The sequence below is a fragment of the Ambystoma mexicanum genome, chromosome 3q (genome assembly GCF_040938575.1).
Source record: "Ambystoma mexicanum isolate Mex_15411 chromosome 3q, UKY_AmexF1_1, whole genome shotgun sequence".
NCBI lineage: Eukaryota > Metazoa > Chordata > Amphibia > Caudata > Ambystomatidae > Ambystoma > Ambystoma mexicanum.
The window spans coordinates 274,660,661-274,686,849 of record NC_090926.1 but is presented as its reverse complement, the minus strand read 5'-3'; the positions used below and the strand labels follow the sequence as shown (position 1 = coordinate 274,686,849).

The window sequence follows — 26,189 nt, the reverse complement described above, 5'->3', positions numbered from 1 at the left end:
ACGATGGGGGCGGCCAGCCCAGAAGGTATGTAAAGGATTTAAAACACCTTTAGCAGTGCCCAACGAAACGGGCGGCCTGGTTGAACAATGTACCTTAAAAGTGGAAGAGGCTCCGGCGGTGGCAGTAGTTCCTGACAGTTCCTGTAGTTCGGGAGATCCAGCAGAGGAAGAGAGGCTCTCGTCGTGGAGGAAGGTTCGAGTCACTGCACTGCCCAGGGAAGAAGCCGGCCACGGTGATGCCAAAACGGAATGAAAGGTACGCTCATTTAAATTGCGGCCGTGGTGGATGGGTGCCTGGCTATCAGGTCTCCTGGTGCTTGGCACTGGCGATTCAACCAAGGCAGGTCCGGGAAGGCGATTGGCGAACTGGTTGGCCCCACCAGCTCAAAGGAAGAAGGCTCTTGCAGGTGAAGATCTTCTCTTTGGATAAAAGTGGTGAGGATCTGCAGCAGGGCTTCGCCGGTGGCTCAGTTATTGCAGATGTCTTTGGCTTCTCTCCTCTTCGGATTTTTCAGGTCCAGTGGCGACGTCTTGTCCTCCAGTCCTCAGATCCCTGCTTTTATGCAGAAAAACTCCCATTCATACAGCCTAGCTATCACTCACACAGCGGGGTGGTTATCCTGGCGGGATAACCCCCCAGCCTATCAGGGTAGAATGCGACTTGGGTTGCTTAGGCAACCCTGTCCAGGATGCCTACTCCCCCTCCCACACATCCTGTCTACCCCAGACTCACTGGCGCCTGAAGGAGGGCTTCTGTCCAGAAGCCCGCCAAAAGGACAAACAAAGGGGCCCCGACCTGGGTTTGGATTACAGAGCGAAACACGAGAAAGAAATATTATAAAGGATCTGGCAAAAAAAAAAACACCAGAGTAAAGTTAATAAAAAGATAAACCGGCGGTATGTTAAGCAGACCATACACCTTATGGCGATTTCGCGATTTGCAAAAAAAAAAAAGCTCAATTTGCCATTTCCCGCAATTGCCGCTTTAAATCATTAAATGAGCACGAAAAAGACACGTTAGCTTAGTGTGTCTTTTTTCGCACTCATTTAATGATTTAGAGCGAACACAGCTGACTGCAGCAGCTTGAGGGTTAACACCTCCGGCTCTGCGTTGCAGGCCCAGGATTGGGGGAGGGTCACTGACCCGAGGCACCCCCAAGGCTCTTTGAGTGCCCTGCCGAGCTGACAGAGTTGCTCATACGCTCATAGCTGTATTCGTTTCAAATTGCTTTACAATTATTGTAAAGCAGTTTGAAACGAATACAGCTACGAGAGTCTTCTATCATGCAGCCCAGCCTTGATTCAAGGCTGGGCTGCATGATACCAACGCTCGTAGCTGTATCCGTTTCAAATTGCTTTACAATTGGTATCATGGGCTGCATGATACCAATTGTAAAGCAATTTGAAAACGAATACAGCTACGAGCGTTGGTATCATGCAGCCCAGCCTTGAATCAAGGCTGGGCTGCATGATTCCAACTGAAGACTCTCGTAGCTGTATTCATTTCAAATTGCTTTACAATAATTGTAAAGCAATTTGAAACGAATACAGCTATGAGCGTTTGTATCATGCAGCCCAGCCTTCAATCAAGGCTGGGCTGTATGACACCAATTACGCACAAAATTGGGTGTTTAAATTTATGAAAGGCAAATGCCATTCGTCCTGTGCAATTTTGGTGGTTATGCAAAGCCAATTTAAAGATATATGCATATATCACCTTGATATGCTAGTTTCTGATGACATCACATGCCATTGCATTTGTTGATGAGTCCCCCCACTTTAATTTGTAGGACTTGACCCCTGGTAGTGTTGTGATGTTTAATTTCTGTTTGTGGGTGTGTTAAGTCACCATGTGTGGGTGGCATAACCAAGGAATGATGACCACCCAAGAGAGTTCATTGTTTGGCTAGGTATTATGGGCTTGCAGTTACTGCCACTGCATTGCCCCTGTGTCTTGGGCCTCATGGATTCCTTCCATGGAGAAGTGTAGAGTTGTTCCCCCTCTCTCCTGGGGTCATAGGACAAGCGAAAAGCAAACCTATGGGCTTCAACCAGGGTTACACTTTTGAATTCAAGCCTATCTGTTAATTTGTAATTTGCTTTCCACTTGTCTGCTGGAAGTAGTGGCGCAGCACCATTTCCATGGAGCTGATCGGGCAATATCCCCCCCCTCCCCCACCACAATCCAAAATGTTAGGCTGTGGTGACTCGACCTACGCTGTCCTACAGAGCGTGGCCAGACAGAACACAACATTTTGTTCCTCACTAACAAAAGCCTTGCAATTACTTGGTTTTAGGCTAAAAAATATTTTAAATTATATATTTTTCAACGTTAGAAAATGCCGTAAAAAACGCAGTTGTGTGCCGCAATTTTTTTTCTTTTTTGTGCCGCAAAATTTTCCATTTCATGCCGCAATTTTCTGGAGGGTCTGGTAAAGGCTGTCATAAAAAGTGGTAGCCTCGAACAATGGGAAAATCCCATAGGAAAATATTTGCGGTTGAATATTAATGGTAGTAACAACTGCCACGAGCCAGAAACTTTGGAGAAAGGGACTGAACAGTACCCTCTCGAAAATGAACACCAGGAAAAAACTGTTAACCCTTCCCAGTACCTCCATAGTAAGATGGCGTGTACTGGTTTTGTTCATAACTATGGACTAGCAAAGTCAATGGTAACTTTGCATGCCCGGGGAGACAGTCAGTCCCAGGGTATGGAGTCTATGTTTGGGGGTCACTATGACACCCCTGTGTTACTGCACTGAGGGTGCTGTGTAACACAAATGAATAAAATGATACCTATGGGGGTTAGAAAAACCCCATAGACCATAAGCACAAAAATAGCCTCAAACACACATCAAAAATATGCCTAAGAGTGGGAAAAAGATTCTCACTCTTAGCAGAAAAAAAATAAACCCTGGAAATCCAGCAAAGCTGCTGGGGGACTCTATAGGTAAGGGAATTAGCCTTTAAAGAGAATTCTCCCTAACACTTTAGCCCTCTGGTGATCCTTTATTCCATTTCTCCCTCCACCTCAAGTGGTGCTCTCCCACACAGGTCATTTTTCTAGGGGGGTCTGGCCAGAGTTTCATTCAAACTGGTGCGCTTACAAGTTGGTCGGAATCCCTGCAGAAGTTCCGTCGCACTCCGCTGAGTTCACCTCCCCGCCTCACCATGGCGGCCCCCCAGATTCCGGATACAGTGGATGCCAGCGCCGTTACCAAGGGTATGGCCGCCCTTCTAGAGGAAATCCGAGGGTTCAGAGTTGATGTATCTGTGAGGCTGGACACGTTGGACAAGAAAGTTGACACCATCGACGACCGGGTCCAGGCACTGGAAGCCAACTCATCCTCAGTCGAGGTTCTGGAAACTCGATTAGATATGCGCCTTGCAGAATTGGAGAGGAGAGAGGAGAAGTGTGCCCTGAAACTGGATGATCTCGAAAATAGGGAGTGCCGGTGCAACCTGCGCTTCCTCGGCTTTCCGGAGAGAGAAGATGAAACACAACTGGACTTACCCAGGGCCATAAACGCTGTGGTTCGGTCTCTTTCTGAGGATGCCAACATCAACGAACCAGCCATCGACAGGGTGCATTGAGCTGGCGCTCCCTGTAGGGGCCCCAGGTCTGTCTTAGAGCGCTTTCACTACTTCTCGGAGAAAAGTAAAATTCTGGAGCTTGCACGGAAGAGAGGGCCGGTCGTCTGGGAGGGATCGCAGATCTCCATTTTCCAGGATCTGTTGGCTTTCACCTTGGCTATACGCCGGATGCGCTTCCCCCTGACTAAGATGCTTCAATCGAAGGGAGTGCGCTATAGGTGGGGGTACCCCTTTTCCTTGTCCTTTGAACTCGAGGGCTACAAGCATGCGCTGGTTACAGAAGATGATATACAAAGGGTGTCTCAGGAACTTTTGGGTGTTCCACGTGTGGACCCCACTGAAGCGGCATGAGAGCGAGCCCCGTCTGGCCCTCTAGGCTCTAAGACTTCCACGGAAAGGCGCAAGGTCCGGGGCCATAGGAAATTCAGAAAAGTGGCTCCAGCGTCGCCGGGTCCGCCTGCAAAATGAAAGGTTTTTTGCCTTACCTGTTGGGCCTGTAGGGTGGGAGTCATTGATGCAGTGTGTGGCCCGCAGGGTCCGAGTTAAGCTTGGCAGCATTGGTGGGTCCAGGGGTTTGTCCATTTTTTCTTTTTGCCCGTACCTGTTGCTTTTGGTTCGGGGTCTTTGTGTTATGGCATGTTGTTCCTGGGGGGGTGGGGGTGGGGCTCTTGATGTTGTAGTTGATGTGTTTGGGAGCCCGGAGGAGGGAGACACTGGTGGCCTGGTCTGGTGGCTTGCTGCCGTCACTTTCTTTTCAGGCGTTCGGGGAGAAGGGGGGGGGAGCCAGGTCCGTATGAGTTTAGTTTGTGGAGTTGTTTGTGGAGTTTTATTTTATGCTCATCAGGCCTCGGGGAGGGTATGGAACTTGCAGGTGCTCTTTTGGGCACAACAGGTGCACATAGGCATCGGGGGGAGGGGGTTGTTGTGGGCTCCCTCAGTGGAGCATTGAGCGTTTTTAAATTCTTCAATGGTTGATTTACTTCATTCACTGACATTGGGGTCTCTGAACGTAAAATCCTAATTGGCCGTAAAAGGCCTGAATTCTCCTACTACGAGGTTTCTGGTGTTAAAGGAATTCACTAGGCTCTGACTTCACTTCTTATTTTTACAGGAAACCTACTGGGTCAAAGGGGGGGAACCCAAGCTTAAGGCTAAATCTATCCAGCATATCTTTGCAGCCCCATATGTGGCGAAGAAGCGAGGGGTCGCCCTCCTGGTCTCACCCAATGCCCATTTTCCTCCCCGAGCCCAGATGTCTGACCCGGAGGGACGGTATGTTATGGTTAAAGGAGAGGTGAGAGGCAAGCTATTTACTTGTGTGTGCATATATGCCCCGACTGAAGTGCAGGATCGTTTCTGGGAAGAAATGAAGGACAGGGTTATTGCATTTACGGAGGGGACTCTATTGGTGGGAGGAGATTTTAATATGGTCCTAAGCCCAGAAAGAGATAGGAAGTCTCCCAAACCATTCTCGGACACCAGCCTCCAAAAAAGGCTTGCATCAGCATTCCATGCAGTGAATGGGGAACTGGGGCTGTTCTACTCTCACCCATCTGAACAGGGTTGTGATCCATACTACACCTTTTTCTCTAAACCGCACTCAACTTTTTCCAGAATCGACTATATACTAGTCAACTCCTCTATACAGGAGCTTGTCTTTGAATCAGGTGTAGAGTGCGTTCCGTGGTCAGACCACGACATGGACAAGATCAGGCTGGGTATTCCTCCCTCCCCCTCCACTGGGTCCCGTTGGCAGTGTAATGACCTCCTGCTGCAGGATGGGGAGCTGAGGCAATCGCTCCTGGCCGCCATTAAGGTCTACTTTGCCACCAATGACAATGGGGAAGTGGGTGTCATGGGAGTCTGGGACGCTTTTAAAGCCACTATTAGGGGTTCTCTTATGGAGATGGGCTTGAGGAGGGAAAGGGGTAGTGAAGAGAAACAGTTAAGGGATAGAGTTGCCGTTATTCAACCCGGGGGGGGAAGTTAAAGTCTCAGATGGGTCTGGCTAAATGGGAGGAATTACAAAGACTCAAAGCGAAGCTGGCTGCTTTCCTAGTAGGCCAGATGGAAAGGAAATTAGCCTTTTTAAAACAGAAATATATGGAGAAAGGGGAGAAGGCAGAAAGGATATAAGCTTGGCGGCTGAGGGAACTCAGGAACAGCAGAAGAGTGAATGATATCCGTTCCCCTGGGGGGGAGGGGGGGGAGGGGGAGGGGAGCTTTGTCTTAATGATGTCTCAATAGGAGAACAATTTTGCCTCTATTACAAACGGCTGTACACCTCGGAGTACTCGGGGGTACGACGCTCTTGTAGATCAGTTTTTGGAGTCCTTGCCTATCCCTCAACTTCCCCCCGACAGCGCTGGCCCCCTCGAGCTCGATATCACCCGGCAAGAAGTAGTGGATACAATTTCCTTTCTGAAAAGTGGCACCGCCCCAGGGGACGACGGGTTTGCGTTTCGCTTTTACAAAACGTTCCGCTCTACTTTGGTCCCGTTCATGACTAAAATGTTTAACGCTGTCCTAGATATTGGAGCCCTCCCACGCTCCATGATGTCGTCCTCATTGTGGTCCTCCCTAAAGAAGGGAAAGACCCTTCTCAGTGTGAGTCCTACCGCCACATTTCCCTCCTTAACACTGATGTTAAAATTTTGGCCAAGCTCCTGGCTAACAGACTGGCGAAACATCTCCCGTCCCTGGTGCACAGTGACCAAGTGGGTTTCGTTCCTGGGCGGCAAGCGTCGGACACTGTAAGGAAGACACTGGACCTCATGCATGAGGTCAAGAGGCAGAACCTGGAGGGTACCTTCTCGCATTGGACTCGGAAAAGGTCTGTTTGCAGAAGACATTTTGGCCTATCTGATGAGCCTCACAGACTCTCTCCCTAGGCTTTTTGACCTCATTAACCACTTTGGATCTTTTTTTGGGCTCAAAGTCAACGTAACCAAGTCTTGTTTGATGGCGATGGGCGTTGTAGACCATGAAATTAGAGGTAAAACAGAGGTACAAGGCATTAGAATAGAGCGGGTGGCCACGTCTTACTTAGGCAATAAAATCCTGAGGGACCTGAGCCGTCTGTTTGAAATCAAATTCCCCCCGATCCTGGCCAAAATCAGTAGTGATCTTATACGCTGGGCGCCCCTCACGCTCTCGTGGCTGGTGCATGGTCACGGTCAAGATGAACATCCTGCCCCGACTCCTTTACCTCTTCACAGCGCTTCCTGTTGTCATACCAGAGGCCTTCTTTGAGGTGCTGCAAACCCGGCTTCTTTGCTTCATATGGAATGGCAAAAGAGCCAGAATAAAATGTTCTACCTTGACTCTGCCCAAGACTGAGGGAGGCTTCGGTCTTCCTGATATAAGGTTGTACCATAAAGCAGCACAATTACGCGTGATGTTAGAACACATGAGAGATCAGATGGGGACCTATTGGACTTACCTTGAGGATACGCACTCCCACCCGAAAAAAATTAGGGAACTCCTGTGGGCTCTCCCCAAATCAATCCCATCACATCTCAAATCTCATCCGACCTTAGCCGTCCTCTGGGAGTCCTGGAGACCAGCAAGGATAATAAGCAGCTCTCTTCCTGGCCTTCCCCCCCATCTTCTCTCTGGGGGGCCCCCTTCGACCTTGGCTCAAGGGGCTTCCGCAGGTCCCAATCGTGGTCGGACAATGGGTTGGTGAGGGTGTCTTTATCGAGTATGACCAGCTGAATGGGGGTCTGGGGGGCAGACCCCCCTCTGTCTTCGAGTACTTGCGACTTAAAGGGATTCTCACCAACCATAAGTAGGTGGCCGACCTGACTCGTCCCCTCACCCCGTTTGAGAGAATCTTGGTGGAATCCAGCTCTAGGAAGGGCTCCCTCTCCAAGATCTATAATACTCTTGTTACGGCCAACCTGGAGGGCAGACAGCCATTTAAGAGGGTGTGGGAGGAAAAGTTGGGAGTGGCGATTGAGGAGCTAACGTGAAGGGCAATATTTAAGTCAATCTTCTCTGAGTCTTTGTACACCTCAGCCATGGAACATAATTTTAAGATGCTTCACTCCTGGCACTACCCCCTGTGGCCCTGTCCAAAATGTATGAGGGCGTCTCCCCACTATGCCCCAGATCATGCTTGCAGCGGGGCACTTGGTACCACATGTGGTGGGAGTGTCCAATTATCCAAGTGTATTGGTCCAAACTGCTCAGCTGGTTGAAGGACATTGTGGGTTTTGGCCCTTGTCTCCACCCCGTGGAAATTCTTCTGGGTGCTCCCATGCCAGAGTCCGATCTGTCAGCTTTGTGATATTGGCAATGCTTAGAGCGGGGAGACTCACCCTTGCCCAAAATTGGAAGAGTGCCTCCGCGCCCTCCAAGACGGAATGGTTAAATAAACTGTGGTCCATTTTTACATATGAAAAACTGTCTGCAATCACTAATAATACCATGTCTTCCTTTGTGCAGGAATGGACTTCTGTTCTCCTGAATGATCAATGTGAAGCTATGCGCCTTTAGTTTCGTTGTGTCGCTGGAGTCATTGTGTTGTCCCTTGCACTGCTAAGCAGTAGTTTGTACTTACTCTAGATTGTTACCATCTTCTCTGTACCATGATTATAACGGATGTCCCCACAATGTCAGTCAATCAGTGTTGTCTTGCCAAGTACCATGCTAAGTCTCCTTTTCCCTTTGTTTTCTTTTTTGTCCTTTGCCCTAGGGGGCCTGATGGGTTTAAGTGCGGGGAGGGGGGTGGCCCAGGGTGAGGGGGGGTTGATGGGGTCGTTATACTTTTGTTGTCATATTGGATCGTTTAGGCCAGGGTCTGCCTGGTGTATGTTTTTATATTTCAAAATGTTCAATAAAAACAGTAAAAAAAAAAAAAAAGGAGGCATGGCGGACACAGGCTACTGCAGGGGGCTGTACGTTCCGATGGGAGCACTATCAGCGCAACTAGAGAAAGCAATATGGATACAGTTGCTAGCTGCTCAGAATGCACTGGTGGGGCCTTTCATATTAAGCGGCTATTCTAACACGGAAACAAAGTAACAAGACACGCTGCGGACCGTGCAGGGGATTGCACACAGCAGACTCGCTCTCACTGTAATGAGGAAGGTAGCAAAGAGTTACAGGATGCCCAACGTAGGCTAACAAAGAACAGCCAGGACAAACGACAGATGAGGCGAAGCGAGTGAGGAAGGCTGTCAACCAGTAGCAGTGTGCGGTGAGAATGAAACGCGCACAAGGGTTATTACTCTTTGCCCGTAGCAGCTGCAGTTGCCGGTCTGCAGAGAATGTGTGGAATGGATATATAGCTGTTGGGGGCACGGCTACAGTAGCCATGCGCTCCCTCACGGAGTGTGAGACTCTGAGGGGGGCTGGTTGTATGTAACCCAGGCGGGCAGCTGATCACCATTAGGTTAGGTTATATGATGGTGGGTGGTGAATTGTTAGGGGAGTTTGTATTGCAGAATATAAAGCAAGGGTCCTCTCGGACCATGCTCCTCTGGTTGTCACATGGCAAGCTCTCCCCTCAAGGGCCAGGATTCCAACATGGAGATTCAGGGTGGAGGCACTCAGAGATATGGGGTTTCGGGAACATCTAAGGAAGGCAGTGAAGGAATATTTTCAACAAAACACAGGCAGTGTCAATTCAGCGGGTACACTGTGGGAGGCTTTCAATGTAGTGGTGAGGGGAGTGGCCATATCACAATCTAAAAGAATGCAAGACGTTATTTTACAGGAATTACAAGGGGTAGAAGACAGGCTAGAAAATATAGCACAAACAGGAAACAGGTCCCTAGCAGAAAGACAGCAAGTAACGAAATTACAAGAAGAATGTCGGAAACACTGGAACAATATAAGCTACAGGAGATACATTGGGAGACAACACGCTGAAGGGGATAAGCCAGGGCGATTGTTAGCCTGGCTCTATAAAAGCGAGAACCAATCAGAGCAGTAGCTGGGAATAATGGGGAACTGTATCAGTCGCAGGAGGGAGTGAATAAGTGCTTTTATGAATATCACAAGAAATTAAATGAGGAAACCTCAGGGTGCGATGTAGCAGAGATACAGGAAACACTGTCCGTGATTAGACTGCCCAAACTAAGCACGGAAGAACGAGATAGATTGGAGGTTTCCATTACGATAGAGTATCTGGAGTATGTGATTAAAGAGTTGCCAACGGGCAAAGTCCCAGGGGCAGATGGGCTCCCCAGCGAATTTTATAAAGAATACAAGACAGATATCCTAACACCACTGCTGGAAATGCTCAATGAATAGCTGGAGACGGGCAGATTGCCGGATCCTTGAGAGAATCGTTGATAGTCCCCTTCTTGAAACCAAATAAGCCAGACAAGGATTGCGGCTCGTATAGGCCCCTTTTGTTACTGAACCAGGATAGGAAGATACTTACAGTGGTGATGGCACCAAGACTCAGGCAGATTATAGCTAAGTTTATACATTCAGACCAAAAAACGTGATATATGTGATTGAATGCCCATGCGGCTTAAGATATGTGGGTCAGACTTTGAGACCCATCCACATACGAATCTGTGAACATCGTTCAAGAATAAGATGTAAGAACACAAGTGCACCACTCGTCAATCACTTTATTGAAGCAAAACATACAGCTGATGACATTTTGTGGTGGGTGGTGGATACAGTTGTATCTTCTACCAACCTTGCAATGAGCTTGCTACAAAAAGAAGCCAAATGGATCTACAGATTAGATTATTTCCATCATGGCCTCAATGAAGAGTTTATTTGCCCTACATGAGGCATCCATTTAAGAAATCTTTCCGAACTCTGATGAGTTCATAGACCACCTTACAGTAAGAGAACTTTTTGACTCTTGCTCCGCCTCACTGCGAGGCTGGGCACACAGGACTCCATGGCGGGACCTGTTTTTCATCTCAACCTGCCTTCTTGCAAGTCAACAACAGGACCACTGATTAACAAGCAAGGCCCCCCCTCTTTTTCCATTCAGTTCCAACCAAAATCGTTTTCCACCACTACGACAATCCCTTAATCAGGACCGCCCAACACTCTGTGTCCCTTTTGCCTTCACATTGCAATCCGTGGTGGCCGATTCCAGGGCACCCCACCATGTACCAATAGGCACATGCATCTTAAGTCTCAATTTCCAACAGTGCATTATATATGCCTTTGCTGCATATACTACTTTGTCGGCACGTTGTTTACTTATGCTCGTATATACATTTACACGTATACACTATGCTTTCCCCGTCCCTTTTGTACTGCAATTTACCTGTGCAATGTTCATGCACTTTGCTTTCGACTCCTCTTCAGTTTCACTATTCAGGTTACTATGGAAACACCGTGCCCGCATGCCGCCCTCCTTGACACAATGGCTGCTCTCTTGTTCGAGCATACCATTCACTTGGGTGACTCTTTATCCTTATTTCCCTTGCTTTCTCTTTTTCCTTTATTCCATGCACACTTTGGCAGGTTTTCATTTTAGTGTAATTTCCCTTTAAACAAAAGGCTGATAATATCTGTGCCTACCCGGTTTACAAACATTTCTTCTTGTGTTCACCCCCAGCCCCATTCATGGTTTGACCAGCCCCGTGGAATCATGGGATTTCCCACGAAAGGTCTCCATGACTACAAGACGCTTCAATTTGACGTCCGGATACAGGCACTGCATCGAGCAGCTCCTACATGATCTGAGACCGAAGGATTTTGGCATTAGCTTCCATTTAATAGTAAGTTTCGCTTTGCGTACTATTACCAGCAACTACAGCCTTAAGACTTTTTAAACATAGTCCTCACATCTGTCATTTGTTTTCATTATTGCCAACAGGCTCTCCTTTACTACGTGCCTGACTCTGTGCAAGCTCATCCTGCTCTCTTTGAAATTGTGACGAACTGCTATGCCCATGCATCCAGCCTGAAATCAACACTCAGTGCTTCAACTCATTTTCATCTATGAGGAAAGCCCACATCTGAGTGCTAGGTATATATACATTTATATATACTTCCTTCTCTCTCTATTTTTCATCCCTCTCTTTTCTTCCACTGCCCCCCCTTCCCTCTCTCTCCCCCTTCCCTCTCCATCTTCGTTTCCCTCTCTCTCCTTTCTCCCTTTCCTCTTCTTTTTCTGCCCCAACACCGCACAATTTTGCTAGCTGGGCATTTCATGGTCACCAACTCACTTTGTGACTGTTTCACGAATGATTCTCCTACCCGTTATCCGTATCTCTTCTTTTTCTCCCCTGTCTATCACTGTGCATAGTGATAGACGTTTCTTCAAGACCAGACTTCCTCCTCTTGCTACATACACCACCCTCTGTCGGAACTTCTGTCGAGACTGGTGTACTCTAAGGAAATACCACCGTTCATAGAAGAAAAAAGCAAAATACTAACCCCTGCAATCAGGAAACGTTTGGTAAGACACCAAGGTCCTTAACCTTTCCTTTGAAAAAACCTCTAGCACTCCAATTTGTTCCCATGCTCTTAGTTTGCTGTTTTTTCACAGTACCCAAGTATAATTAACAACACAAGCTGTTGTGAGCCCACATTTTGGTATTACCCGAATTGTTCGTTTACAATTGTTCGAATGACACAATTGTTCGAATAATAGGGGTCCTAATTGACCTTCTGCACAATTGACCGTATGGTCATTTTAATATATAATATGGGTTGGGTTGGTGTAATAATAATATAAGGGGATTGGGAGGGGGGTTGGGGTGGGGGTTGGATTGGGTGGGGGGGGGGGTCAGGGGGTTTCCCCCCTCATATATATCCTAATTGGCCGTTTAAATTCGGTCAATTGTGCAGAAGGTCAATTGTTATTCGAACAATTCGTATACAACCCACATTTTGATGCCTTTCTCCTTCTCCGTTTTCTCTTTCTTGTTCCAGACCCTCCAGTCTCTTATCCTTGGACTCTTTTGTGATCCAAGATGGTAGTTGCAAGATTCGAGATTGCATACCCAAGACGAAAGCCTGTCGCCAGCAACCAAAAGGTTCACTAGTCTACATACCCCTGTTTAACACACAGGGTGAGTATTATGTAGACACCTTTTTATTTAAAACCCAACAAGCAGTACGATTCCCGCCTTTTAAAAAATGTTTTTGTTTTGGTAAGAGATACCTTATATATGCTGGAAAAACACTATATTGACAAATATATTTATCTGCCTCCTTTTTGTTTCCCGGACACCTTTTAGGTCTGTCCTGCCCTGAGGAAGGCTCCGAAATCCATGCCAACCAAAATGGCTATTGCCAAAACGTGCCTTCATTACTTGTTTATCTGAATATTTTAGATCAGCAGCACTGATAAAAATCATTTTTTGCTTGAAAACCGGCACGTTGGCAGATTACAAAACATGATCATACATTGATCATGACACACACAAAAATAGAGAACTCTCTAGGAATATGATATGCATTGGCATTTATAAACGCGCCTATACACAATAGACATTTTCAGTAACTTTGGTGAACAAAATATTAAGTCTATTGTAGAATAACTTTTGTATTTATTCTTGTTTTCATTTTTTATTGTAATGTCTTTGGTATTTATTGCTGAATATGATATTTTCTTTGAATTTGTTTCTCATGTTTAGAGAAATGTATTTCTTTCTTTGTTTGAACAATTTATTATTAAGCTTTGTTTAATTTATCTTTTTGTATTTTATCTTTAATAAATAGTCAATACCTTTCCAGACATATCTTTGGTGTTTTCTTACCTGTGACTCAATATATGTGCACAGAACATTTTTTGGAAAAGAAAAGTAAAATAAGGACAGTCATTTTTATGACACTCCACATTGTGGATTGCCCTATGTTGTTTGCTCTATATTTTGCCCTGAATCTACACTGACACTCCAGGGGCTACCCTACCCTTTTGTATATACATTCAGACCAGACCGGATACGTCCCGCATAGGAATAGTATCAGTAATTTACGTAGATTGCATCATGTGATAGATTGCACTAAAGGTGATACGCGACAGTCTGTGGTGGCATCGCTAGATCGGTCAGATGGTCATGGCTGCTGGCGTGTTGGAAAGGTTTGGTATGGGACCGACATATATTAAATGGGTGAGACTGCTGTACAGTGAACCAGTAGCTAGGGTTGAAACTGGGGCGACAATTTCAGAACAGTGGCAGTTAAGTAAAGGTACAAGGCAGGGGTGTCTGTGGTCTCCGATGCGGTTTATATTGGCGTTGGAGCCGCTGGCAATCTATTTGCGAGATGAGTGTGGGGAGGCTGGCATAGAAACACCGGGACGACGACATTTGATATCATTGTACGCAGATGATATGCTACTCTACTTTCAACACCCAGAGACAAACCTGCAATATATTTTAGAAGTGCTAGAGCGCTACGCAGCCTTATCAGGCATAACAATTAACCTGTAAAACTTGAGTGTTTCTGTTGGGAAAATACATTGTGAAGAAGGTGCGAAGGCTGCCAGTGCTGCCAATTAAATGGGAATTGGACATTATTCGCTATTTGGGAGTGAATATTTATCATGATACTCAGCTAGAACATACACGGAACACAGTAAAAGCACTCAATGGGATTGAAAAGTCCATATCCCTTTGGGCAAGATTACCATTATCGATGATGGGACGGAGGCACTGCTAAAAATGGTGCTACTCCTGAGACTTCTTCACTTCTTCACAAATGTACCGTTTGCAATACCGAGATTGTTTTCAATAAAATGCATAGCATATGTAGGGACTCCCTGTGGTGTAACTCAAGATTTTGGGTGGCACTGTGGAAAGTCCAGAATGAGTATGACTTAGGGGGGGATAAAGCTACCCAATTTCAAGGTATATTTTGTGGCTAGCCAGTTGCAATTTGTAGCCAAGTGGCTGGCAGATTAACAAACACACGAGTCACGATTGTTATAGGCAACAGGGGCACGGTTTTACCTAAAAGAAATTAAATGGATGACGAACTCTCGCACAGTCCGCTTACCCAGGTTGATGAGATTGGGGTGTGTAATGTGGCGTAGAGCCTGTCAATTGATGGGGGACATCGCACCATATTCCCCACAGATCCCGCTAGTGGCATTGGAGGAAGGGAGTGACCAATTGAGGTTAAATGTCAGGAAGTACTGGGAACCTAATGGAGTAGTGACGGTCAGAGACTTGGTTAAGGAGGGGGTGCCTAAAGAATTTGGGGATACGAACATCTTTATTATCTTTTTGAACAAGTAACAATTACCAGATAGTGGCATACATAACCATATACTTCCAAACTTCAACAAAATTATACCCCCTTTAACTTAGCGCCCCCCCACCCATAACTGCCTGTGTATAATTTGCAACCTTCATGTCCCATTTTGCGATACACTCTCCTCAGCTGCGTCTTGTGTGGTCTGTGAGGCGTTTTTGCCCTCACTTTGATTAAACAATGTTACTGTTAGAGCAGTCCACTGCAGAATTTCTGTTCCAAATTCTTGTTTCTGCTCTCCAAGTGCCTCCTCCCACACCCCCGTTTCTACTATTGCCCATTTCCTCAGGTCTTCCCACCATCTATCAATGCTCGGGCCCTTAGCAGCTTTCCACTGCATAGCTACGCTGAGTTTAGCCAGCACAAATACTAGGTCTTTAATCCTGCCCATTGTTTTATGTTTAATGCTTCTCTCAAAGAGTCGTAACTCTTCCGGGGATTGGATGTCAAGGTTGATGCCTCCTAAGGTCCCTCAGTTTGCCAGACTCCTCCAAAATTCCTGTATCTTATGACATTCCCAGAACATGTATGTCATGCCTACATTCTCTTCCCTACATTTGGGACATGCCTGCTTACCTGCACCCTTGAACTTTGCTGTTGCAGCTGGCGTCAGATATGCCCTTTGTGTAATGTAAAGCTGGAGCAGCTGCAGTCTGGTGTTTCTAGAGATCTTCGTATGGTATAGGACTATTCTTTGCCACTCTTTGTCTTCAAATGATTTCCCCAATTCGTTTTCCCATCTTCCCATGCACTGCAATTCGACTCTAAAGTAGCGATCTATTGTTAAGACGGATTTCTGAACTCTGTCCTGGTGGCGCAGAAGTTCAGAAGGCCAACCTAATTACTTGGAACAGGGTAACCTCTGGACAAGCCAGACCAATCAAGGTAGCGATCGCGGCGGTCAAGACTAGGTCTCAAGAGGGGTGAGGGTGACTGAAAGCCCGCAATGAGCACACAAAGCAAGAGCGCTTACAAACTACTCCAAACAGTTGTTATATCAAAAATAGATACACATTTATTTTAAGGCCTTTAAAATAATGACCGTAGCGAGAAAATCACAATATCACAATATTCAACCAACACATACCATATCAACACAATATATATACAAATACACAGTCGCAAGCGTTTAAAGCACGAAATATGTAGTCCACCTGAAAGGAAAGGAAAACAGGCAGTGCGATAACACTTTAGACTCAGTTCGTCTTCAGAGGCACCTAACTAGATGGAAGTCCGAGCCCTGCGAAGAGTGGAGCCTTGTGCTCAAAGTACCTGCCACGCCGGTGCCAACGGGCAAAAGGGGAAGCTCTTCGGAGGAAGTCAGGCAGTTCGGGTTAGTGCACAGCAGAAGGAGAACAGGTTCCGCAACTCAAGCGCAGCCTCCACAGTGGGCAGAAGCAGAGCGCGAGTACGGCAAAAAGGGTGCTGTTTTTACACAGCAGGGAAAAGCAATGGGATACTGCAGGAGGGCGACCAGATCCTAGCTAAACTACTCACCGGTCCCCGAAGCAAGCAGACCCAGGCTTCTCCACGTTAGTTTCAGCAGCTGGAAGGTTCAGAAGAGCAGGGAACGCCTCGTAGTCGTGTAGAGCAAAAAGACGTCCCAATCGACGAAACCAGCACAGTTTTGTTGCCGCAGCAGGACAACGGAGCGGCCGTGTGTATTCAAGCCAAATGTACACTCCTCCCTTCAGACTTGGGAACGCCAAGTGTACGAAGCGTGGGAGAGTGACAAGGACTCGAAATACAACACAACCTGGCGGCGGTTACAGAGCAGGACTCCCTTGTAAGCTGGTCAGTCAACTGGATGGCCCAGAGACGCTTCCGAAGGCTTACTTGGCAGGAGATGATGAAGTCGCCGGGAATAGCTGTTCCTGCTATTCCAAAGGTCGAAGCACCAGTACAGGCCTTCTGGTTCGATCCAAGGAGGAAAGGGTTTCACAGGACGACAGCAGTGCAAAGGAGGATTCCTTCAGCGGGTCACCAGCGATTCCTCGGTCCAGCCTCTTGGTTGCAGGATACTTGGCTCCTGTATTCCTTCGTTCGTGAGAACTCAGGAGATCGACATGGTAGTGGTGTTTCCAGCTCCCTCTTATCCACGGTTCCCTTCGCGCCAAAACGGAGGGGAGCCAATGGGAGATCCGCTCATCAACACACATACCATACGTGGACCAATCACGGACCACGGTGGTCCCAGGCATTCACACCACCCTAGACTCTCTGGCACCCAGGATGTGTATTGGGACCAGACATCCCAGCCCACACCCTGGAGGCACACAAACGACATGTAGAAGCCCGCGAAAGCAACCACGTTTCGCGGGAAAGTACATGCCCAAATAAGGAAGGCCCCGGGTCGCTCGACCTGGGGAAGGTGAAGGGAGCAAGACGGTCAGTGGACAGGACAAAGGAGCCTCGTGGACTGGCCATTTTTGGAGCCAGGCCACCATTTTGGGTTCAGTGCGAAAAACGTGCTCAGAACGCCAAAAGGAGCTCAAAATAAACAAAACGATCGCTGCCACCATTCGAGTCCCTGAATGACTTGCACCGATCAAATACCATCCTAAAAGAGTATCTAGGGCCTGTAGAAGGCTAGAGACCCAAGAGAGCTGTAACTTAGCTTACAGTGCCCTCTTGTGTCATGTTGCACTAAAGCCGCAACATGATAAAAGAAACTACGGGAAACAGCGTTCCCCGGTACTGACTGTCTTAAGGGCATGTCAGTTTCCCCGTAAGAAAGGAGCGAAAGCCCAGAGAAGTGCGGCAGAAGGCTGTACTTCTCTGGCAAAGTCAAGAACAAGGTTAAAAACAATAGCAAAAAGTTTAGGGGTTGCCACATGGAAGGAAAATTCCCTACAATTACGAAATCTTTCCTAACACTCGCCCCTCCCAGACTATGGACAGGGGGAACTAATCCACCCCTGGATGAGTCTCTTGTTCAGGTCGGTTAAACATTCTGGACAACCCATCAGCATTGCTATGTTGGACACCTGGCCTATGCTCAATAGTGAAGTCGAAGCCTTGTAGACTTATGGACCACCTAAGCAACTTTGGATTCTCCCCCTTCATGTTCATTAGCCACTTTAACGGCTTATGGTCAGTCTGCACAGTGAAGTGGGTCCCATAGAGGTAGGGCCTCAGCTTCCTTAGGGCCCACACAACAGAGAAACATTCTTTCTCTACCGTGGACCATCTGAGCTCTCTGTCCTTAAGCTGGCGACTAATAAAACCGATAGGGTGTTCCTTACCCTTCTCATCTACTTGTGATAGTACAGCTCCTATCCCAGTGTCAGAGGCATCCGTCTGCACGATAAAAGGTCTTTGATAATCAGGGGCCCTGAGCACAGGGGCCTGGCACAAGAAGTCTTTTAAGCCATTGAAGGCCTTCTCACACTCGTCGGTCCAAGTTACCTTCTTGGGTTTCTTCGGAGTTGTGAGGGCAGTCAGAGGAGCAGCTATGGTGCCATAGTCTGCCACAAAATTGCGGTAATACCCCGTGAGTCCTAAGAAGGCTCTCACTTGGGGTTGCGTAGTGGGGGTAGGCCAGTCTTGTACTGCTTGTACCTGACTGAGTAGAGGCTGTCTCCTCCCTCCACCTACTTCATGTCCAAGGTAAACCACTGAGCCTTGTCCATTTTGGTGAGGGGCCACTCGGACACCCTCAAAAGAGCTAACTGAAGGACTGCTTGGGAACAGGTCGGGGAGAGGTTCAGACTCCTCTTCCTCAACGTCTGAAGCCAATAGCAGTGCTGCGATTTCGACGCTTGGGACGAAAGCCTTCAGCCTATTCCCGTGAAACACTTTTGGAGCCTGTCCAGGCCTTCCAAGGTCCACTGAATAGTTAACCTCACCCAGGGGCTCCACCACTGGGTAAGGGCCTGACCATTTGTCCTGTAAAGCTCGAGGCCTTATGGGATTCATGATCAGGACTTGCTGACGAAGTGTAAAGTTGATGAGGGAAGCTTTCTGGCCGTACCAATGTTTCACCAGCGCTTGCCCTGCCTTCAATTTATCACTAGCCAAGCCCATCAGAAGTACCATCCGTTTTCTGAGCCCTAGCACATAATCAACTACATTGGTAGTAACAGGGGGAGTGGGCATCTCCCATCCCTCCTTGACAATGGCTAAGGGTCCCCGTACGGGATGACCGAACAGAAGTTCGAAGGGGCTGAAGCCAACACCCTCCTGTGGTACCTCTCGGTAGGCAAACAGTAAGCATGAAACAAGAAGATCCCATTTTCTTCTCTGAGGCTCCTCCAGAGCCCCAATCATGCTCATTAACGTCCTGTTGAAACGCCCCCCCAGACCATTGGTCTGGGGGCGGTATGCAGAAGAGAACCTGTAGGTGTCCCCACATTCTTTCCACATAGCCTGCCTATACTTCGACATAAAGTTGCTGCCATGATCCGACACAACTTCTTTAGGGAAGCCAACCCTAGTAAACATGCCGAGTAAAGCTTCTGCAACTGGCTTGGCAGTTACAGTTGTAAATGGGACGGCCTCAGGATACCTGGTTGCATGGTCGACCAGCACCAGGATAAACCTATTGCCTGAGGATGTTTGCGGGTCAAGGGTACCAACCATGTCGATCCCTACCCTTTCAAATGGTACCCCCACAACTGGGAGCGGTACCAACGGAGCTTGGATTGTCGCGCCAACCTTACCAGACAACTGGCAGGAGGCACAACTCCTGCAGTGACTTTCTACTTGCACCCCCATCTTGGGCCAGTAGAAGTGCATGGATAACCTTTGCTTGGTCCTCTTCATACCAAGGTGACCAGCAAGGGGAACTTCATGCGCCAACTGCAGGAGGAAGGGCCTAACAGCAAGGGGAACCACCAACCTCCTGTGGTCTCCTTCTGTAGACTCTGTGGGCTCACTATACAGGAGTCCACCTTCCCAATAAATCCTCTGCTTCCCAGGAGGTTCACCCTCAAGCTGGGAGCAGGCCTGTCTCCTTAGGCCTTCCAGAGATGGGCACTCACGTTGGCCTTTACTGAATTCGTCCCTATCAGGACCTCCTTCAACTAACAAGTCTTTTAGTTCAGGATGATCGTTGGGGTCGAATACTTCAGGCATCGCCACCTCCTCGTCAGGCCCGGGCGATTGACCAACTTCCTCCACCGCAGTGGTAGGCGAGCTCGGGGGAATATTCTCTTTCCCTCGTCTTGACTTGTAGACTCCTTTCGCCTTGGGTTTCCCCTTCGGCTGGGGCGGCGTATTGGACTTGGCCAATGCTGCCCGTGCTTGAGACCGTGTGTAGGGTCTTTCGGCAGTGTCTCCTACGAGCCCTAAAGCTCTGAGATCATTGCCCAACAAGACCTTTCCCAGGACGTTTCTCTGAATGCTCACTGGAATCCTGACTGCTGTACCATTTAAAGTAAGATTTACAGGGATCACGGGAAACATACGGAGGGGGCCGTCAGCCAACTTAGTGGGCATCAGAGTAGCTCTGGCAACTTCCTCTGAGTCTACCAAGGTAGAATCCACTACAGTTCGACTGCACCCACTATCCCTAAGAGCTGGAGTATCCACTCCATTGATCAGCACACTGTCTTTAAAGTAGTGCTTGGTATTATCCGGAATCCTAGCATAAGCCTCTGCGACTTTAGGCTCCTAGGAACCCAGGGACACTAAAACTACCTCAGCCTCTATTCCGCTGGGAAATGAGTCTGAGGAGAAGGATGCTCCTGTAATCTCTTCTTCCTCGTAGGAGGAGAAGGCCAGATTAGCGGAGTGGACCCCCAAAGTTCTAACCTTACACCGGGGATCCCCCTTCACATGGTCAGTTGCTCCACAAGAAAAACAAGCCCCAGTGGGTCTGCTTACGTAGGGAGGCTTATTGTAACCAGAGTTCTGTTTCAGAGGCTGACCTCCACTACCCTGTGAGTTCTCTTGTGTCTTACCCTTGTTTTTCTTTTTGTGGCCCTTATGGGAAGAAGATTTAGCAGATTCCCCACCCTCCATATCTTTGGACTTTTTCCCTTCCTCCTGCTTACCAGGATGAGTTTTGTCCTTATGGGACACTCGATGTGACACCCATAAGTCTGCTGCAATGGCCAGCTTCTTAGGATCTATCTCCTTCGAATCGGCCAAATTCTGCTTAAGCTCCGGGGAAGAAGAAGCAAAAATGTGTTCCAGCATGACCAGATTGATCATGCCTTCGAAGGTAGAAACCTTATAACCTTCGACCCAGCCAGTTAAGTTTTTCAAAGATTCAGCGACATAAGATACCCAAGTACCACCTTCCTTTTTCTTATACTCTCGAAAACGCTTTAAATATTGGGCCGGAGTCTTCCCAAACTTTAAAATGAGAGTTTGCTTTAACATTGCGAAATCAGCCCGCTCAGCCTTCGACATTTCCATAATGGCACTGCAGCCAGAATGGGGCAGTCTACTGAGCAACCACGCAATCTTATCAGCATTGTCAACTTCTTGAACCTCGCATGCATACTCAAACGCATTCAGCCAGTCCATAATGTCATTCCTTTCTTCATACACACTGAGCAGATCTTTTGGAAACCGTGGATGAGAGGAAGCCCCAGACCCATGTCTAGGACCCTTGGATCCATTTGCAACCTGAAGCTTGGCCAGTTCCAACTGGTGATCCGTGTCTTTCTGTTTTTCTGCCTGTTCGATTTTTAGTTTGGCTATGCTGTATTCAAGCTCCGGCTGCCTAAACCGCAGCTCTTGCTTCTTGAATTCAAGCATAGCCTCCCCATCAGCACTGGCAGAGGAAACATTAGACATTACATCCTCCCTGTCCTCGTGGTCGCGATGGATCAGTGCAGCGGCAGAACCGTCGGTTCTGCCAGTGAGAGCAGCCCCACCACCTTCTGCACTGTCCTCGGAAGTTATAGCGTCAAGCTGCGCTTCTTGCCACGCCACGATTCTCTGGATCATTTCCAATTTCGTGCCTTGAGAGGAAACACCTCTCTCTGCACACATCTTTTTCAGCGTTTCTGATTTGGAAGCATTTAAAGTTAACAACATATTTGTTTCCATACTGTTTGATAGGACTATGGCCTTTTAAAAGTTATATTACAACAATTCACTACGTGTACTGTTTGGAATAACCTGAAATGCCTTAGTTCGAGCGCAACACTGGATACCTTCAGTCGTATCCCACCGCTGTACACCAATTTGTTAAGACGGATTTCTGAACTCTGTCCTGGTGGCGCAGAAGTTCAGAAGGCCAACCTAATTACTTGGAACAGGGTAACCTCTGGACAAGCCAGACCAATCAAGGTAGCGATCGCGGCGGTCAAGACTAGGTCTCAAGAGGGGTGAGGGTGACTGAAAGCCCGCAATGAGCACACAAAGCAAGAGCGCTTACAAACTACTCCAAACAGTTGTTATATCAAAAATTCATACACATTTATTTTAAGGCCTTTAAAATAATGACCGTAGCGAGAAAATCACAATATTCAACCAACACATACCATATCAACACAATATATATACAAATACACAGTCGCAAGCGTTTAAAGCACGAAATATGTAGTCCACCTGAAAGGAAAGGAAAACAGGCAGTGCGATAACGCTTTAGACTCAGTTCGTCTTCAGAGGCACCTAACTAGATGGAAGTCCGAGCCCTGCGAAGAGTGGAGCCTTGTGCTCAAAGTACCTGCCACGCCGGTGCCAACGGGCAAAAGGGGAAGCTCTTCGGAGGAAGTCAGGCAGTTCGGGTTAGTGCACAGCAGAAGGAGAACAGGTTCCGCAACTCAAGCGCAGCCTCCACAGTGGGCAGAAGCAGAGCGCGAGTACGGCAAAAAGGGTGCTGTTTTTACACAGCAGGGAAAAGCAATGGGATACTGCAGGAGGGCGACCAGATCCTAGCTAAACTACTCACCGGTCCCCGAAGCAAGCAGACCCAGGCTTCTCCACGTTAGTTTCAGCAGCTGGCAGGTTCAGAAGAGCAGGGAACGCCTCGTAGTCGTGTAGAGCAAAAAGACGTCCCAATCGACGAAACCAGCACAGTTTTGTTGCCGCAGCAGGACAACGGAGCGGCCGTGTGTATTCAAGCCAAATGTACACTCCTCCCTTCAGACTTGGGAACGCCAAGTGTACGAAGCGTGGGAGAGTGACAAGGACTCGAAATACAACACAACCTGGCGGCGGTTACAGAGCAGGACTCCCTTGTAAGCTGGTCAGTCAACTGGATGGCCCAGAGACACTTCCGAAGGCTTACTTGGCAGGAGATGATGAAGTCGCCGGGAATAGCTGTTCCTGCTATTCCAAAGGTCGAAGCACCAGTACAGGCCTTCTGGTTCGATCCAAGGAGGAAAGGGTTTCACAGGACGACAGCAGTGCAAAGGAGGATTCCTTCAGCGGGTCACCAGCGATTCCTCGGTCCAGCCTCTTGGTTGCAGGATACTTGGCTCCTGTATTCCTTCGTTCGTGAGAACTCAGGAGATCGACATGGTAGTGGTGTTTCCAGCTCCCTCTTATCCACGGTTCCCTTCGCGCCAAAACGGAGGGGAGCCAATGGGAGATCCGCTCATCAACACACATTCCATACGTGGACCAATCACGGACCACGGTGGTCCCAGGCATTCACACCACCCTAGACTCTCTGGCACCCAGGATGTGTATTGGGACCAGACATCCCAGCCCACACCCTGGAGGCACACAAACGACATGTAGAAGCCCGCGAAAGCAACCACGTTTCGCGGGAAAGTACATGCCCAAATAAGGAAGGCCCCGGGTCGCTCGACCTGGGGAAGGTGAAGGGAGCAAGACGGTCAGTGGACAGGACAAAGGAGCCTCGTGGACTGGCCATTTTTGGAGCCAGGCCACCATTTTGGGTTCAGTGCGAAAAACGTGCTCAGAACGCCAAAAGGAGCTCAAAATAAACAAAACGATCGCTGCCACCATCCGAGTCCCTGAATGACTTGCACCGATCAAATACCATCCTAAAAGAGTATCTAGGGCCTGTAGAAGGCTAGAGACCCAAGAGAGCTGTAACTTAGCTTACAGTGCCCTCTTGTGTCATGTTGCACTAAAGCCGCAACATGATAAAAGAAACTACGGGAAACAGCGTTCCCCGGTACTGACTGTCTTAAGGGCATGTCAGTTTCCCCGTAAGAAAGGAGCGAAAGCCCAGAGAAGTGCGGCAGAAGGCTGTACTTCTCTGGCAAAGTCAAGAACAAGGTTAAAAACAATAGCAAAAAGTTTAGGGGTTGCCACATGGAAGGAAAATTCCCTACAATTACGAAATCTTTCCTAATATCTATCAATACCTCATATTCTGGATATAGCGTGCCCTCCCCCCTCAGAGATGTTTATGATTGGTTCAACGTCTTCGCACTCTGTTGTATCCTCCGTGACAGCTGGCCACCTGCTCTTAATTGTACATAGCACTGTCCTGTGTAGTAGAAATTGACTCCTGTGTATACCCGTAGAATCTTGCAATTCCTTAAATTCCAACAACCTATTTTCATTCCTCAGATCCCCTTTTGTAGCAATACCGCAAGACTCCAAATGTGCTCGCACCCTTGCTCTAAATCCCTGTGTGTCTGACATTATCGCTACCAGGGGGGTTTGTGGAGATATTGGGTTTCTCAGTCCCATGGTGCTGCAGGTCCTCTGCCATATCTGTATTCCCAACTTTACTAAATGTGGATGAACGTGTGACTACAGTGGGGGAGTCCAAATCAAGTCTCTAAGATATAGGGCCTCATTCTGAGTTGGGCGGTAAGGGTTAATGGTCACCGGTAATGATGCCAGTGCCATTAAACCCTTACCACCCAATTCCGAGGTCCCTTAGCGGGACCCGCAAAGGACGTGTGGTCTGACCACACATCCTTTGCAGGTCCCGCTAAGGGACCAGGGTGCTAATAACGGGCCTGCTATTTGCGGGCCCGTAATTAGCGCCTTCCCCATTCCCATTGAGCCCTATGGGGGCTCAAATGGGAATGAGGAATGGTCTACAGAGTGGGGACTTACCGGTCCTCCAAGGTCGGAATGACCTGGTAAGTCCCCATTCTGTCAGACCGGACCCGGACCCGGGTTTGGAGGCAGCCATAGCACTAATAGCGCCATGGCTACCTCCAAACTCGTAATGACCCCCATAATCTTTTTATTGCTGGCTGTAAGAGAGTTGTCTTCACTGTAGGGCCATCTGCCATACATTGCACCAAATACTGCAAGTGGCACGCCAGGAAGTACAGCTCAAAATTGGGGATCTTCAACCCTCCTATTGCATACAGCCTTTGCAACACATTTAGTGCAACCCTGTGCTCCCCCCGCCCCGCCATAAGACGCCCCTGCATACTTTGTCAAGGTCTAGGAATAATTTCTTGGGAATGTTGTATGGGATGATCCCAAAGCAGTGCATAAGCCTTGGTAGTGCCACCATTTTTAACAGTGCCGCCCATCCTGCCATTGACAGCGGTAGCTTGCCCCAAAATTCCATCGATTTAACCAAGCCCTCGTTAGCCTGTATTGCATCAAATTCGTGTTCTATCTTTGGACCGTGATATATGTTCAGCCCTAGGTATCTGAATGAGTTCCTACTCCACGGTAGGGGAAGAGTCAGCAGCTCTTCATACTCAAAAGTCGCCAACTTTGCTAGTGGGAAGAGACATGATTTGCTCTTGTTTATTCAAATCCTGGTCAGTATGCCAAAGTTGTCAAGCACCTCAAAACACATATGGTAAGTTCTCTTCAGGGTTACTCAGGTATGATAGCATGTCATCTGCATACATTGATACTATATGCCTGACCCCATCTATGTCTATTCCGGCATCACTATATTCCTGTTTTAGGAATGCCACAATGGGCTCTGCTGCAATTACGTATGACATTGCGGACAGGGGGTAACCCTGTCTCATCCGTTTTTGCAGTTGCCACTTGTCCGAGAACATGTAACCTGTCCTGACCCTGGCTGTTGGTTGGGTGTATTATTAGCTTCACCCACTTCATATAGTGCGGGCCTATTCCCATCTTGACCATAATGGCATACAACCAGTCCCAGTGGACCGAATCAACCGCCTTGGTCGCATCTAATGAAGCCACGGCGCAGCACTCCGCTCTGTCTCTAGTGCTGTTAATGACATGATGTAGCCTTCTCAGGTTCCCATTAATATTCCTATCCGGAACATATCCAGTCTGATCCTGATTTACAATCCTTGGTATTACTTTCCTCAGTCTGTCCGCTAGGATTACTGTAAGGATTTTGGTGTCCTGGTTCAATAAAGACAGTGCTCTGTAGGAACTACAGTGTGTATCTATTTTGTTTGGTTTGAGGAGCAGGATTATCAAAGCCTCCCTCATACTATCTGGGAGGATTCCCAATTCATATGCTTTGTTGTATACTCTGGCTAGGAGCGGCGCCAACGTGTCGGCATATGCCTTATAAAACTCCCCTGGCAGCCCGTCTGTGCCTGGGGTCTTTCCCGAGG

General features: G+C 48.0%; 1 protein-coding gene and 1 long non-coding RNA gene across 3 annotated transcripts in view; one reads left to right on the top strand and one right to left on the bottom strand.

Moving 5' to 3' along the window:
- Positions 1-26,189, bottom strand: part of SMARCC2 (SWI/SNF related BAF chromatin remodeling complex subunit C2) — a 2,756,167-nt gene that overhangs the window by 2,313,474 nt on the left and 416,504 nt on the right. The window lies entirely within an intron of this gene.
- Positions 11,143-13,029, top strand: LOC138582449 (uncharacterized). Its single transcript, XR_011305022.1, has 5 exons — positions 11,143-11,300; positions 11,399-11,551; positions 11,831-11,983; positions 12,460-12,599; positions 12,768-13,029. It is a non-coding gene; the product is annotated as an uncharacterized lncRNA (long non-coding RNA).